At 38.7% G+C, this 13792-nt stretch overlaps 1 protein-coding gene across 7 annotated transcripts in view; it reads right to left on the reverse strand.

Annotated features, from left to right (window-relative positions):
- The window catches only part of SMAD9 (SMAD family member 9), a 71792-nt gene that overhangs the window by 55770 nt on the left and 2230 nt on the right, over positions 1-13792 (reverse strand). For 4 of the 7 annotated variants that reach the window (XM_027064705.2, XM_027064704.2, XM_053214581.1 and 1 more), the window contains one exon: positions 5674-5864. The exons of the other annotated variants lie outside the window; for them this stretch is intronic. The gene's annotated coding sequence lies outside the window, so the exon portion shown is untranslated. The remainder of the gene's footprint in view (positions 1-5673; positions 5865-13792) is intronic. 7 annotated transcript variants of the gene reach the window in all.

The raw sequence follows: 13792 nt of genomic DNA on the forward strand, positions 1-13792 counted from the left end.
TTGTTTTTCTGTTCCAAAGGCCTTATACTTTTTGTTTTGTTTTTTAATGTTTATTTTTGAGAGAGACAGAGCTTGAGCATGGAGGGACAGAGAGAGTGAGGGAGACAGAATCCGAAGCAGGCTCCAGGCTCAGAGCTGTCAGCACAAAGCCTGGGGCGGGGCTTGAACTTCTAAACCGTGAGATTATGACCTGAGCAGAAGTTGGATGCTGGCCTAACCGAGCCATCCAGGCACTGGGTCTTACACTTTTTTAAATGTCTTTGTTTTTTGGTTTAGTTGCTGCTGGATTTTCAACACTATCAATATATCAATATGTCAAAAGCAGAACTGGAACCAAGTCTTAAAAATTCCTATTTCTAATTTAGGTGCTTCACAACTCTCTTAACCCAAATGAAAGCTTTTAAATTAGGAGGACACTGAGAAAACAGACTCTGAAGTGATGGCAGCTAATTTTCTTCAGTGATCCAAATTTCTAAACCTACAAAAAGCCAAATGTCCCTTCTAACTTTGTTTGCAGTTGAAATGCTGTTTCACTGACAGTTATATCACACACTGATATATGCCGGCTAGATATCCTCTAATCTAACCATGATTTGTTCAAAATTAATGTGATCTAAGACTAGTTTTAAAAACAAAAGACTTTTGAAAAACATACGTGATTCCCTTTATTTAGATGACCAAATGTTATGAAATTCCACAGAAGTAACTCTTAAATGTGAAAAATCACATACAGAAGTATGTGAAAAATCACGTACAGAAGTAGGTGGAAAAAAATATATATATATATAAATATATACAATGCATATATATAAATACATATATATACATATATAAATATATATAATAAATAAATTTTTATAAATAATATATAATAAAATACATAAAATATAAAAATATATAATTATAAATTATAATTATAAATGTATATAAAGTATTAAATATATATAATATATAAATACATATATACACATATATAAATACATATATACATATATATAAATACATATATATACATATCCGATAAATGATTCATATCCCAAATAGATAAAGAACTCCTATAACTCAACAACAAAAAGAAAAACCAATACTATTCAAAAGGGGACAAAGCACTTGAATAAGACATTTCTCCAAAGAAGATATATAAATGGTCAACAAGCATATGATTGTATGATAACATCATAACATCAATAGTCATTAGGGAAATGCAAATCAAAACCACAATGAGATACCACTTCACCCTCATTAGGATAGCTATTACAAGTGTTGGCAAGGGTGTGGAAAAAGGAGAATCTTTGTGCATTGTTGGTGAGACTATAAAGTGGTTCAGCCACTGTGGCAAACAGCTTGGAAGCTCTTCAAAAATTAAATGCAGAATTACTAAATGACCCAGTAATTGCATCCCTAGATGTACACACAAAAGAATTGAAAACAGGTACTCAGGTACTTGTACACCAATATTCACAGAAGTATTATTCACACCAGCCAAAAGGAGAAAAACAACCTAAGTGTCCATCAACAGATGACTGGGTAAACAAAATGTGGTAGATATGCACAATGGAATATTAGTCAGCCTTAAAAAGGAAAGAAATTCTCATACATGCTACAACATGGATAAAACTTGAAGATGTTACACTAATGAAATGAGCTAGACACAAAAAAGCAAATTTTGGGGCGCCTGGGTGGCTCAGTCGGTTAAGCGTCTGACTCCTGATTTTGGCTTGGGTCATGATCTCGAGGTTCATGGGTTCCAGCCCCGAGTCAGGCTCTGTGCTGGCAGGACAGAGCCTGCTAGAGGTTCCCCATCTCCCTCTCTCTCTGCTCCTCCCCCACTTGTGCGCACAAGTGTGCTCTTTCTCTCTCAAAACAAGTTTATTTAAACTTAAAAAATAAAAGCAAATTTTGATTCCACTTATATGAGGTAACTAGCATAGGCAAATTCATAAAGACAGGAAATAGAACAGGTACTAGAAGAAAGGGGCATGGGAAGTTCTGTTGAATGGGGACACAGTCACAATTGGGGAGGGTGAAAAAGTTCTGGAGAAGGGTGGTAGTGATAGTTGCACAACAATGTGATGAATTTAATACAACTGAATTGTACACTTAAAAATGGCTAAAGTGGTAAATTTTGTGTGTTTTATCACAATAAAATACAGTGGAAAAAGTCTCACTCCAAATGTTATAATAATTTGCTTCATCACTGTCGTCAAGGGATTTTACAAATAATGTCTCCCACTAACAGAATTTTAGGTTTTTATCTAAATTTGAGATGGAAAATAATGTGCCATTGGTACATGCATGTCTTGAAAGAAATTAGAATACCTGATAATATAAAATGCCAGGACATCAATCACACACAAACCCCAGGCCCAATTATATAGGATAATCTCCTTTCAACAGCCCATACTCAGTGAAGGACAGGCATAGTTTTGTGCCATCCCCGGCATTTTGCCTGCCTTTCAGATCCTTTCTTCCACTTAATGCTGATTCATGTAAACATATCAATTTTCTCTGATGGTTGTAGCATAGGGGAGAAAGAAAGTACTGTTTTAAAAATATCATTTGTTTCTACGCTAAGAAAAAGGTGAAAATACAGAACAATGTCCAGAAAGATTATTTTTTTTAATGAGATCTATTTTCTATCCCAGAACCAACCAATGGCAATTTTACATATTATCAATCAATATTTTTGAGCTTTATTTTCTTGGAATCAGCTATTTTTACAATACAAACTATAAAATTCCTTTAGTCAAAGCAAATAATTACATTCAAAAAACATCCATAGATTCAACAACTGTGAGCATTCTGAAAGAAAGCAGAAATAGAAGTCTTTTCATGCACGAACACATCTGATATTTATTCTATATGTTTATATATGTTTATTTATTTTTGAGAGAGAGAGGCAGAGAGAGAATCCCAAGCAGGCTTCACGCTGTCAGCACAAGCCCAACACAAGCCATGAGATCATGACCTGAGCCAAGATCAAGAGTTAGACACTCGAGTGAGCCACTTAGGCACCCCCACATCTGATATTTGAAGTTGTATTAAAATCTACTAATACTCCAGAATCTCTGTGTGCTCAAATCCATTAGAAGGTCCACAGAATTTGAAATTCACTCTTTCATAAAACTGATTTTATGACCCCTCCTTAATAGGAATGTAATAGAACCTACTACCTGAAAATGTTACTGGATTAATAAATTTACCCTATAATACACAACTAAGTACCAGAATATTTGAAGTTAATCTTTGTCAACAGTTGTGGATTTGGGTAAACTGTGGCCCAAACAACATAATGACTGCCTGAGTCTCATCCAATAAAATCCCACAAATATATCAAAACCCCCACGTGCATAAAGTATACACACAATCTCATTTTAAAACAGAACTCCAAAACCAGCGTCATTACTTTTTACATTAGTACTGAATTTCACAAAAGGTCCTGATTAAAAGTGATATGTTTTGCCTACACCAAGACCGGGCTATAATTGGCAGCCCTGTGCTCATGACAGGAGGTGCTGAAGTAAACTGGTGTCATTGGGATTTATACTTAATAGGTCACTGGGATAGGCTTGATTTATGTTCACTTAAATCCCTGGGATATGGTCCTCTTGAACACTCATCTAGTTTGATTTTTCAGCTAGAATGTCAATGTTGATTGGCTATCATTTCTTAAGTTTCAGTGGAGATTTAGAATTATTTTTTATTTTTTTCTTTCTCTTAAGTTTATTTATTTTGAGAGGGAAAGAGAGAGAGAGAGAGAGAGAGAGAGAGCAGGGGAGGGGCAGAGAGAGAAGGAGGAAAAGAGAATCCCAAGCAGGCTCTGCACCATCTGCACAGAGTCCAACATGGGGCTTGAACTCATGAACCGTGAGATCATGACCTGAGCCAAAATCAGAAGCCCGACTGACTGAGCTACCCAGGCGCCCATGGAATTGTTTTTTGTTTGTTTGTTTTTTTAATAAAAAGACAGGATACATTTTTTACTGTTTCTCCCTACCACCTTTAGAGACAGAATTATTATTCTATTGCCTATTTGATATTTTATAGTGAAAGGGAAGAAGAACAGGCAATAAAGCAGCAAAGAGAGGATCTAACAAATACACCTAAGCGTTGGGCCACTTTTAAGGTAGACTTAAAATGTTACACATTTTTTTTCCACGTGCTATTCTGAATAGTAAGAGCATGACTGAACATTTTAACGGTAAGCAACTCATAAGACTGTCGTCAGAGAATGTCAAAACAATCTTGGGAAGATTACAGCGTAAGTTTCTAGCATTCCACACTCTATTCTTTTTTTTTTTTTTTTTTTTTTTGAATGTTTATTTATTTTTGAAGGAGAGAGAGAGAGACAGAGCATGATCAGGGGAGGGGCAGAGAGAGAGGGAGACACAGAATCCAAAGTGGGTTCCAGACTCCGAGCTGTCAGCACAGAGCCCGACGTGGCGCTCAAACTCACAAACCGTGAGAGATCATGACCTGAGCCAAAGTCAGACGCTTAACCGACTGAGCCACCCAGGCACCCCACCACATTCTCTTCTGTACATCGTCAGCATTTTCTTGGAGAGATGCTATAGACCACCCCACAAGTGTAGTATTTTATGGAAGGGCCCACAATGTAACTAGTGCCTCCAGGAAAAGATGCAACACGATGTAATGAATATTTGGAGGAAGGACGTGGAGGAAGAAGACTTGAAACTGAATGCTAGCTTCCTCACTAATGTGACCTTTAAGTAATCAACCACTTTGATCCTATTTCCTCCTCTGCAAAACTGAAAGAAAAATCACTGCTTTTCATACTGAGAGGATGTGTGCAAAAGCAGTTTGAACACTGTAAACTTAATGCAAAGATACTATTTTTTATTACTAACAAATGGTTATACTTCTACTTATTCCTCCTACATGCCTCACTGTAGAAGTAAAAGGTGCCAAAAAAAAGAAGAAAAGAAAAGAAAAAAAAAGGAAAACAACATCAGAAAATCATCAGAGACAAAGAAGGAAAAAAGAGGACAAATGTTCACATAAAAAGAAAAAAAAAAAAACAGTATCTCAACCATCTCAACATATTAGCGTCTCATTAGGAATCAAATTATGACATCATTTTCTTCCTAATCAGCATGAAATGCTACAATTCACCCAACAGAGCCGATGGACAGATATTCCTGAGGCCGCAATACATACTTCCTACGTAACTCCAGGACCAGTCAGAAAGAGGGAAAAGGCAAGAAGATACATGGACCCCAAGAGAAATGAGATGATCACTGTATAAAATTTGACTATCCAGCAGTTCCAACTGTACAGAACCTGAGAACAAGCAAAAAAGAGCTGTACCTGCCAAAATGGATGTTATCAAGTCTGTACAGAAAAGATCACATAGGACCTATTTGCGACTATTTGCGACTTAGGTTAAACAAGCGGGTTTACAGGATTTCGAAGTTTACAGCAAATCAGAACAGCAAACGGGGAGACAGATGAGGAATGCCACCAGCAGGTGCGTGACAGCAAAGTGAAATCAAAGCTGGTGGCCTGGCCCCAAGGAAAGGGACCAAAACCAGCCAAACAAAACAAAACGAAAAAGCTCCTGAAAAGCAGACACCAGTTCTGAAAAGCACAAGAGTTTGAGGTCGCTGCATCTGGGAACTACCGGCCCTTCTTTCCAGCTCCAGAATTGCTTACCATGCAGTTCTTCAAAATTCTGGAGACCACAGAGAGTCTCAAACACAGCAGCAAGAGAGTGGCAGGACGGACTTGGACACCAGGAGGATGGCAAAGCACTAGGCTTCGTCCCTCTGCAGATTGCCACCTTCCACCAAAGCAGCCCGTTTTCATTCAGCTTTACTTAATGAGGCTTCTTTGATCTAAGGGCCCTGTTGGTTTAAAAAAAAATTTTTTTTTTCATTAAAATTTGACCACCACTGACTTCCATACTCCAAGATCCTTAAATGCAGTATGTTCCAATGTAGTAATGGAATCTAGGCCAGGAGCTGGGGAGACGGACGGATGAACAGGTGGAGCAGAGAGGACTTTTAGGGCAGTAAAACTCTTCTGTATGATATCGCAATGGCTATTTGCACATTATACATTTGCACAAACGCATAGAATGTATAGAATGTACAACACCCCATGGACTTTGGATGATAATGATGTACCAGTGTAGGATCCTCAACTGTAACAAATGCACCACTCTGGTGGAGCAGACATCCATAGTACGGGAGACTGTGCATGTGGGCGGGGGTCGGGGGGTGGGGCGGCAGGAGGTATATGGGAACTCTCTGTACCTTTCGCTCAATTCTTCCTGTGAACCTAAAACTGCTCAAAAAATGTTTATTATTGTGTTTAAAAGAGAAAGAAATGGAACCTATTAGCTTTCTTAAAACAGCTTTTCCTCCATATTTTCTGGGAGCACCACTCCCCAACCACTTGCTTGAGCCAGAAACAGACTCAGAACAACCCCATGGAAATGTTATTCATCCCCTTCCTCAATCCCACTTTCCCTAGGTCATCAAATCCCATGGATGGATCCTCCACATATTTCTCAGCTATGCCCCATCCCAGATGTCCTCAATGAGTCTACTCTACCCAGGCAGCTGTGTCCTACTGGGCCTCCCCTCATCTGCACACCACCCCTCCCAAGAGCACCCTCCCTGTTGGACCCCTAGCGGCCTGTCCTTCCAAGTCCAGAGCAGATCCCCGCACACTTTTTAGTGACAAATCTTGCACTGAGACTAAAACAGACTAGGACAGTAACTATTTCCGGGGGTTGGAGTTAAAGGTCTTTTATTTCTGCTTTAAACAGTTGGTCTCCAAATTTCTTCCTTTTTAAAAATATTTTATTTTAATGTTTATTTGAGAGAGAGTGCTTGTGCAAACACGCCTGTGCAAGTGGGGAATGGCAGAGAGAGAGGGAGAGAGAATCCCAAGCAGGCTCTGAGTTATCAACACAGAGCCCCACCCAGGGCTCCATCTCACAAACCTTGAGATCATAACCTAAACCAAAATCGAGAGTTGGACGCTTCACTCACTGAGCCATCCTATTTTTCTCAAGTCATCTCTATACCCAACGTTGGAGACTGAACTCACAGACCCGAGATCAAGAGTCAAATGTGCTACCCACTGAACCAGCCAGGCGTCCCGTCTCCAAATTTCTATTATGAGTGTGTATTTATGTATTTTACACGGGGGAGGGGGGAGGGTGGGAAGCAGTATGGTGGGTAAGATTTGATGATTTGAGCATCACTTTCCAACCAGGCTCTTCACAATCTTTCTCCTCAAATGGCATTCCCAGACTCATCAATCCTCACTCCTTTTGCCCTGCTTCTCCTCTGCCCTGAGGCCTGTGAGCAGCTACATCCTGGAAACCTCCCCCATGGCCCCAGGCAGCAGCGTTAATAAGCTCTCCACAGCTCTTCTGGGCTTCCACAGCACCTGGCATACACCTTCACAAAAGCACAGAGGACACTTGCTTCCTTACCGTGGTTATTTGTTTTCCCCAGAGAAGTTCAGCTCTTTCTGAAGGCCACAGGCCATGCTACAGAGTGCTCTGAACTGCCTAACACTAGGTCTGGCACACAATAAACGTTGCACGAATGAAGGTAAAATCCAGTCTCATCGATAACATCAACTACTACATTATGAAGCCCTATATAATTAGTCTAACTTCTGATTCTGAGCCATTGCTTTGCTGATGTAATATAACAAATTCCTTTGACAAGCAAAAGCATATATAATGCCTTCCCTCCTTCCTGTGCACTTAATAGTCTTTCTACTTGAAGTGCTGTTATAAGAACACTGACCTGTACGTGAATACCTGCAAAGTGTTAAATGGCTATAAATAATACTTTAAGTGTTTTTTTAAAATGGTGTATGGGTAATTTTTAAAGTTTCGTTGATGTGTGTATGTTGTGGGAGGTTGAGTTTCCGGGCCAAGGGCTGCTTGAGCTGTGGAGATTAGAAACTGGTGGAGAAGAATCACTAATAACCGTGTTATAGATTGTTGTTTGGAGAAACTCAGATTTTTAATTGCCAATGACATGCATGAAGCAGTGGAGATGGTGTGTCAAATACCATCTCGGCAGCTTTGCTTAGTATGAATGTGGCCACTTAGAAGTACCATATCAATTTGTCTTCAATCTCTTTTCAAACGCTCCTTTGATGATGTGCTTCTCCTGCTCAAACCCTTCAGTATTTCTCTTTTGACCACAGGTTAAAATGTAATAGTTTTCTTTTGTCTACAGATTAAAATCCAAATGCCTTATCCTTCCTTCCACCTTATTCTACAAAACACCAACATATCTTAGGGAAGAGAAAGGACTGTGGTTGAAGGAAGAAACTAAATGTATCAAGCATCAAGGATGAGCCAGACACCTATTCTAGGTACTGGTATTTTAAGATAAAACATGGTCTCTTTGCTTTGTGATATTATAGTCTATGGGGGGAGACAGGAATTTAAACACATTATTGCCAGGCAGGCTATAGAAGATTATTATTACTGCTATTAAAAGGGTCATGGGTGGTTTCCTCCTAAGGAAGAAAACCAGAGAAGCAAGGTCTCTTCTCTTGACAGACACAGTAGTACAATTCCAGGCCTAGGGACATCGTCAGCTTCCTTAACTTCTTGCAAGGACTTACAGCAAGAATCTCTATTCCCATTATACCTTGTATTTCACTTTTATTTAGAATCCTAAACTAAATGGGATCATTCTAATTATCCTTCTTAAGGGTGATGCAAAATTCACAAAGTAAAAATGGAATTCTAACCAGGAAAAAATATAGAGAAATCCAAATAGATTACTTCTTTTTTGCATAAAGAAATTTACCAGGGTGCCTGGGTGGCTCAGTCGGTTGAGCCTCCAACTTTGGCTCAGGGCATGATCTCATGGTCTGTGAGTTCGAGCCCTGCGTTGGGCTCTGTGCTGACAGCTCAGAGCCTGGAGCCTGCTTCGGATTCTGTGTCTCCCTCTCTCTCTGACCCTTCCCTGTTCATGCTCTGTCTCTCTCTGTCTCAAAAATAAATAAACATTAAAAAATTAAAAAAAAAAAAGAAATTTACCATTTGATAAATATTCTGATATTTGCCTTCCTCACCACTCTCTTTCTAATTAGGCTATGATATCCTGGAAATCAAGATTTTATTTGCTTCTGTTACTTTATTTTGTTATATGGTCCTTAGGGCTTGGGGCCTCACAAGCAGTGTAAGTACAATAGGCACAGAACAAACAACGATTGAATGAATAACCTTTATAAGCCCCCAAATTTATAAGTCCCACTTTCTAGACCAATTAATATATCCACAAAATCATATTTTACTAAAAGAAATTTTTTTAATGTTTATTCATTTTTGAGAGAGAGGTGTGAGTGGGGGAAGGAGAGACACAGAATCCAAAGCGGGTTCCGAGCTGTCAGCACAGAGCCCAACACGGGGCTCGAACCCACAAACCATGAGATCATGACCTGAGCCGAAGTCAGACGCTTAACCGACTGAGCCACCCAGGAGCCCCACAAAAATCACATTTTAAAACACCAAACATAATCCATACAATTTTTTTTTTACAAAATTAAAATGTGTGTTTGCAATCAATTTAGATGAATGACCACAGAAAGGAAGTGCCACTCCCTTGAAATAATACCTGGGCACCAACTTGCAATTGTTTGCAAACACAGCCAACACCTAATGACTGTTTTATGTAAACACAATTAACCAATAAGCCCTAAGGGAAGCATGGGGGACACACAGGTTTGTCTTTGACAAACATCTGATCTAACTTTTGCTCCTAAAAGTGAAATTCTACTGCCCTTAGAAAACAGGGAAAGAATGATATAAATGCACCAAGAAGTGAAAGAAAAACACACGAGAACTAAAATCTTTTTAGCTTTAACAAATTTTCTCACCTTCCACATTCACTGGCTTCTGACAGTCACTCACATCATCAATCATAACCATTAATCATAAGCATAACCATAATCACTCATATCATTAATCATAACCGTTAATCACCGGCAGTACCACTTTATGAACAAGTTGTGCCAGTTTGGGGGTAGTCATTTGGAAACTGGAATGCATTTGCCCAGAGAAACAATGTTCTGAGTGCTGATATGTTCCTCGGCCAGCCCACGGAGACCTTCTAAACTAACACCAGTCCAAATAAGCGATGTCTGCCTTTGACATGCATAAGCCTGTCCAAGCTTAAGGTGCCTCGAATCCTCACCACTGAGCCCATGCACAAACTTTTCAGTTAACTCTTCCTCCTTCCTACTCCAGCCAAACTCCAGTTCTCTCATGTGTGATTTCTAGCAAAGAATAAAACAAGATGGATTAATGGATTCATAATGAAGCATGAATAGTAGAAGTCAAATATTCTACCACAAGATGGAAAACTCTGATGGAATCTGTAAATCCTTTTCGGAGTTATTTTCTGAAATGTGTGGCTCCTGAGTCAGTTAAATTTAGGTACAAGAATTCAGAAACCAACTCCCAGCACATCGGTTGAACTTCACCATGCATCAAACTCTCCATAAAAAAAAAAAAAAAAAGTCTGCTCTAAACCTCCCACAGCCCACAAGTACTCAGGACAAACTCCTAAGGGCTTCGGATAAACTGTCCCAATCTACAGTTCCGGGTCTATCTCCCACCCACACTACTCACGGCACAATTTTTGCATTTCGTAAATTCAAATCGAAACATACAGTCACAAACACACTAACCAAAGCAAATCGACATTTGATCAGCTTTCAAGCAATTTAACAGATCAAAAGTGAAAAACACTAGGCTATGTGGAAGAATATATTCCTTGGGATAAAGCAGGGTTTGGTGAAGGCTCTGGGCCTGCTCCAGCTGGGAAGTGCTCTCAGCATCGGCTCTCAGCCTAAGCTGTTACCACTTACAGAGTGTTCACACTTCTACTACTCCCAAAGCCTCTTCCGTAGGTGGTTTCAGAACCAATCTCCAGTGTCAACATGTCGGGGTGGCCCCCAGAGCACTTGTGCACTTTACAGATTATTAGCCCACCGGTAAAAACTGGCAACTGCAATTCTGGAATGAATGGTCATCCCTGGTAATTGCAATGTTTTATAAAGCAAAGACCGCTTTTCACTACTTTTGCACTAAACCATTTCATGACTGAGGAATACATGTTTTCCACTTACTGTCCTTCAAAATTAAATTTGCAAAAGGGGAAAAGGAAGTGATCAAATATTAAATTTCCCCAAGGGGAAATTCATGTTTGTATACGAATCACAACACAAAAAGAGAGGTAATCACAACACAAAAAGAGAGAAAAAAAAATGATATTTAGTATTCCCCCCCAAGAAAGAAAATCAAAATTGCCTTTATAGGAAAAAATCAGAACTTTGTAGGACTCCTTTCATGGGTTAAATTTCTGTCTTTGAATTAAACGTGGGTTAGAGAATGAAGGGGAAAAACCAAAATCTTTTCAGCGTTTATGACTTCTAAAATGATACAGAGCTGCATACACATATTTATAATTTGCTTCTTAATGTTTCTGCATTTCATTTTAAGTTTTGAATTTCAAGTTTTGTCAGAATCTCTTTGATTCTTAGAAAATTGGTTTTGACTTGATTAGACTTCCCAATTAAAACTGTAAAATCCAATGTATTATAGAAGCATGATATTTATACACAAATTATATTTTTACATTATATTATCTCCATTAATTCTGAGGTACTTACAGAATATGACGCATTTTGCAAAATGATTTAGCATTGTTTGGTAACACAAGGAGCAAGACACAAAAGGGAGATTCAGCTCTCTGACAAGGCTGATAACAAGACCCTTTATAGATCCAACCAGACTAAAACAGAAGCTCATCTCAGTAGCAGTCTTTTTTTTTTCTTTTTTGAGCATAGTTTGAAACATATACACTAAAAACAGTATCAATTTTTCTGTGGCTATGGTGGGGGTGGGGAGAGGGGTCAGCATATCGTGTTAGCAATTTTCTGTGGAATCACATTAGAGTTTCACTGCAGTAGCCATATCACATTAAAATCTGGGGGGTTTTTTGCTAAATGGTTTCCATTGTGTATTTAGTGAATCTGATATGGAAAATTGCTAATGCAATAGGAGTATCATATAAGCTTTCCTGACTGTAATGCTCAGCCACAATATTCAGAAGAAGCTCAATAGGACTGGAGGGGTTTCAGGGCTAATTCTCCACAGCCTCTTAACAAAGTCCTCAGCTCAAGTTCAACACTGGCTTCTTGAAAGATGGAACCAACGCTAAGATCGATTGTATGGGGGAAAACTCCTTTACAGATTTTTATTTCAGAAAAAAACATGGGTTCAGTGAAAGATGTGTCATTTAATTAATATTTATTGACTGACCGCTATGCTGGGCACTGTGGTCCGTATTAAGGGAATGACAAAGATAGATGAAAACATGGTCCCTTCCTTCACAGAACTTGAAAGCACTGACTGAAGAAAAGAAATAAATTAGCACACGAGTAACTTAATACAAGACACGCTGTGGCAACGGTGGAAAATGCAAAGAGCCATAGGAGCTCAAAGGAGGACACACCTGAGACCAGGGTCATTAGGAAGTTCTGTGGAGGCAGCACCTGTACAGGGCCACAAGAGATGAGAAGATGTAGGTAGCTCTGAGGATCAGATGACAGGCTGGGAAGCAGGGGATGGAATTCTAGGCCTTTTCATGAGTAAAGAAAGATGCAGGAAAGAGGAAAGCCACGACATGCATGGGAAATTATAATCCATTACTTCAATGACAGCATAAAATCCGGAAGGAGTAGGAAGATAAACCTCAAAAAGCGGTCTGGGGTCAGCCTGAGGCTGCCACCAAAGGAGAGACATACACGGTCTTCAGGATGGTTTGGGGTGGAAGTCTCAGCATGCAGTGCACTGGCAAGATTAATACCCAGCTTTCAAGGGTATGATGGCTTCTAATGCTAACAGCTCCTCTGAAATCTTAACAACTTTATTTAGCACACGTTTCTTAAGAGACACTATTTATAGGAATATTTATTTTAAAAGGTTAGTTTATTGCCAAGGGATAATTGTTTATTTTTTTGTTATGTGACAACTCATGACCTGGAGATTCACTAGGTTAACAGAAAAAAAAAAATCTATAAAGCATGCTCAAACTGTTGCAACTACTTATGAATTTACTGTTTGCTTTTTTTTTTTTTTTGCTTTAGAATAACTTTTCAACTCACTAGCAACAGTAACCAAGGAAATATAAATCCAACAGCCTAGAATTACAACTATTTGAAGAGATTCATGCTTTCAACTGCACTGCTATATTTTTTCTTTTACTCTGGACACTTCCTTGTTTCTGAATTCCTCTCCGAATGTTAGAAGCAGTACACAAAATCTACACTAAGCCTTGTTGGAGGCTTAAAATTTAATTAGTATGTTTTGCAAATTAAAAAAAGTCTTCATTTTCCATAACCTTTACCTTACCTTAAATCAGAGTACACTCTGTGGGTATTATTTCCAAAATAATAAAACGGAATACGATGAAATTGTTATTTTATTTATTGCAAAGAGAACATAAGATATAAACTAGTTAGCTGCCTTTGTGCTACAGTGACCACTCATGAAACATCAGCCCTCCAATTTGACAAAGGAAATTGCACTCTCATTAATCACAATTAAACTATTTGTAACACTGAAACTGAATACTTAATCTTTATGAAACTATTTCTTGACAGATTTTTTTTTCTCCTCTGACTGACCACAAGGACAGAAAACATAAACAAATTTGCCAGTTGTTTATTACTTATAGATATCCTTGGCAAGGTTTCATTTAAAAAAGAAAAAAAGTCA

Source organism: Acinonyx jubatus, chromosome A1, assembly GCF_027475565.1.
Source record: "Acinonyx jubatus isolate Ajub_Pintada_27869175 chromosome A1, VMU_Ajub_asm_v1.0, whole genome shotgun sequence".
Lineage (NCBI taxonomy): Eukaryota > Metazoa > Chordata > Mammalia > Carnivora > Felidae > Acinonyx > Acinonyx jubatus.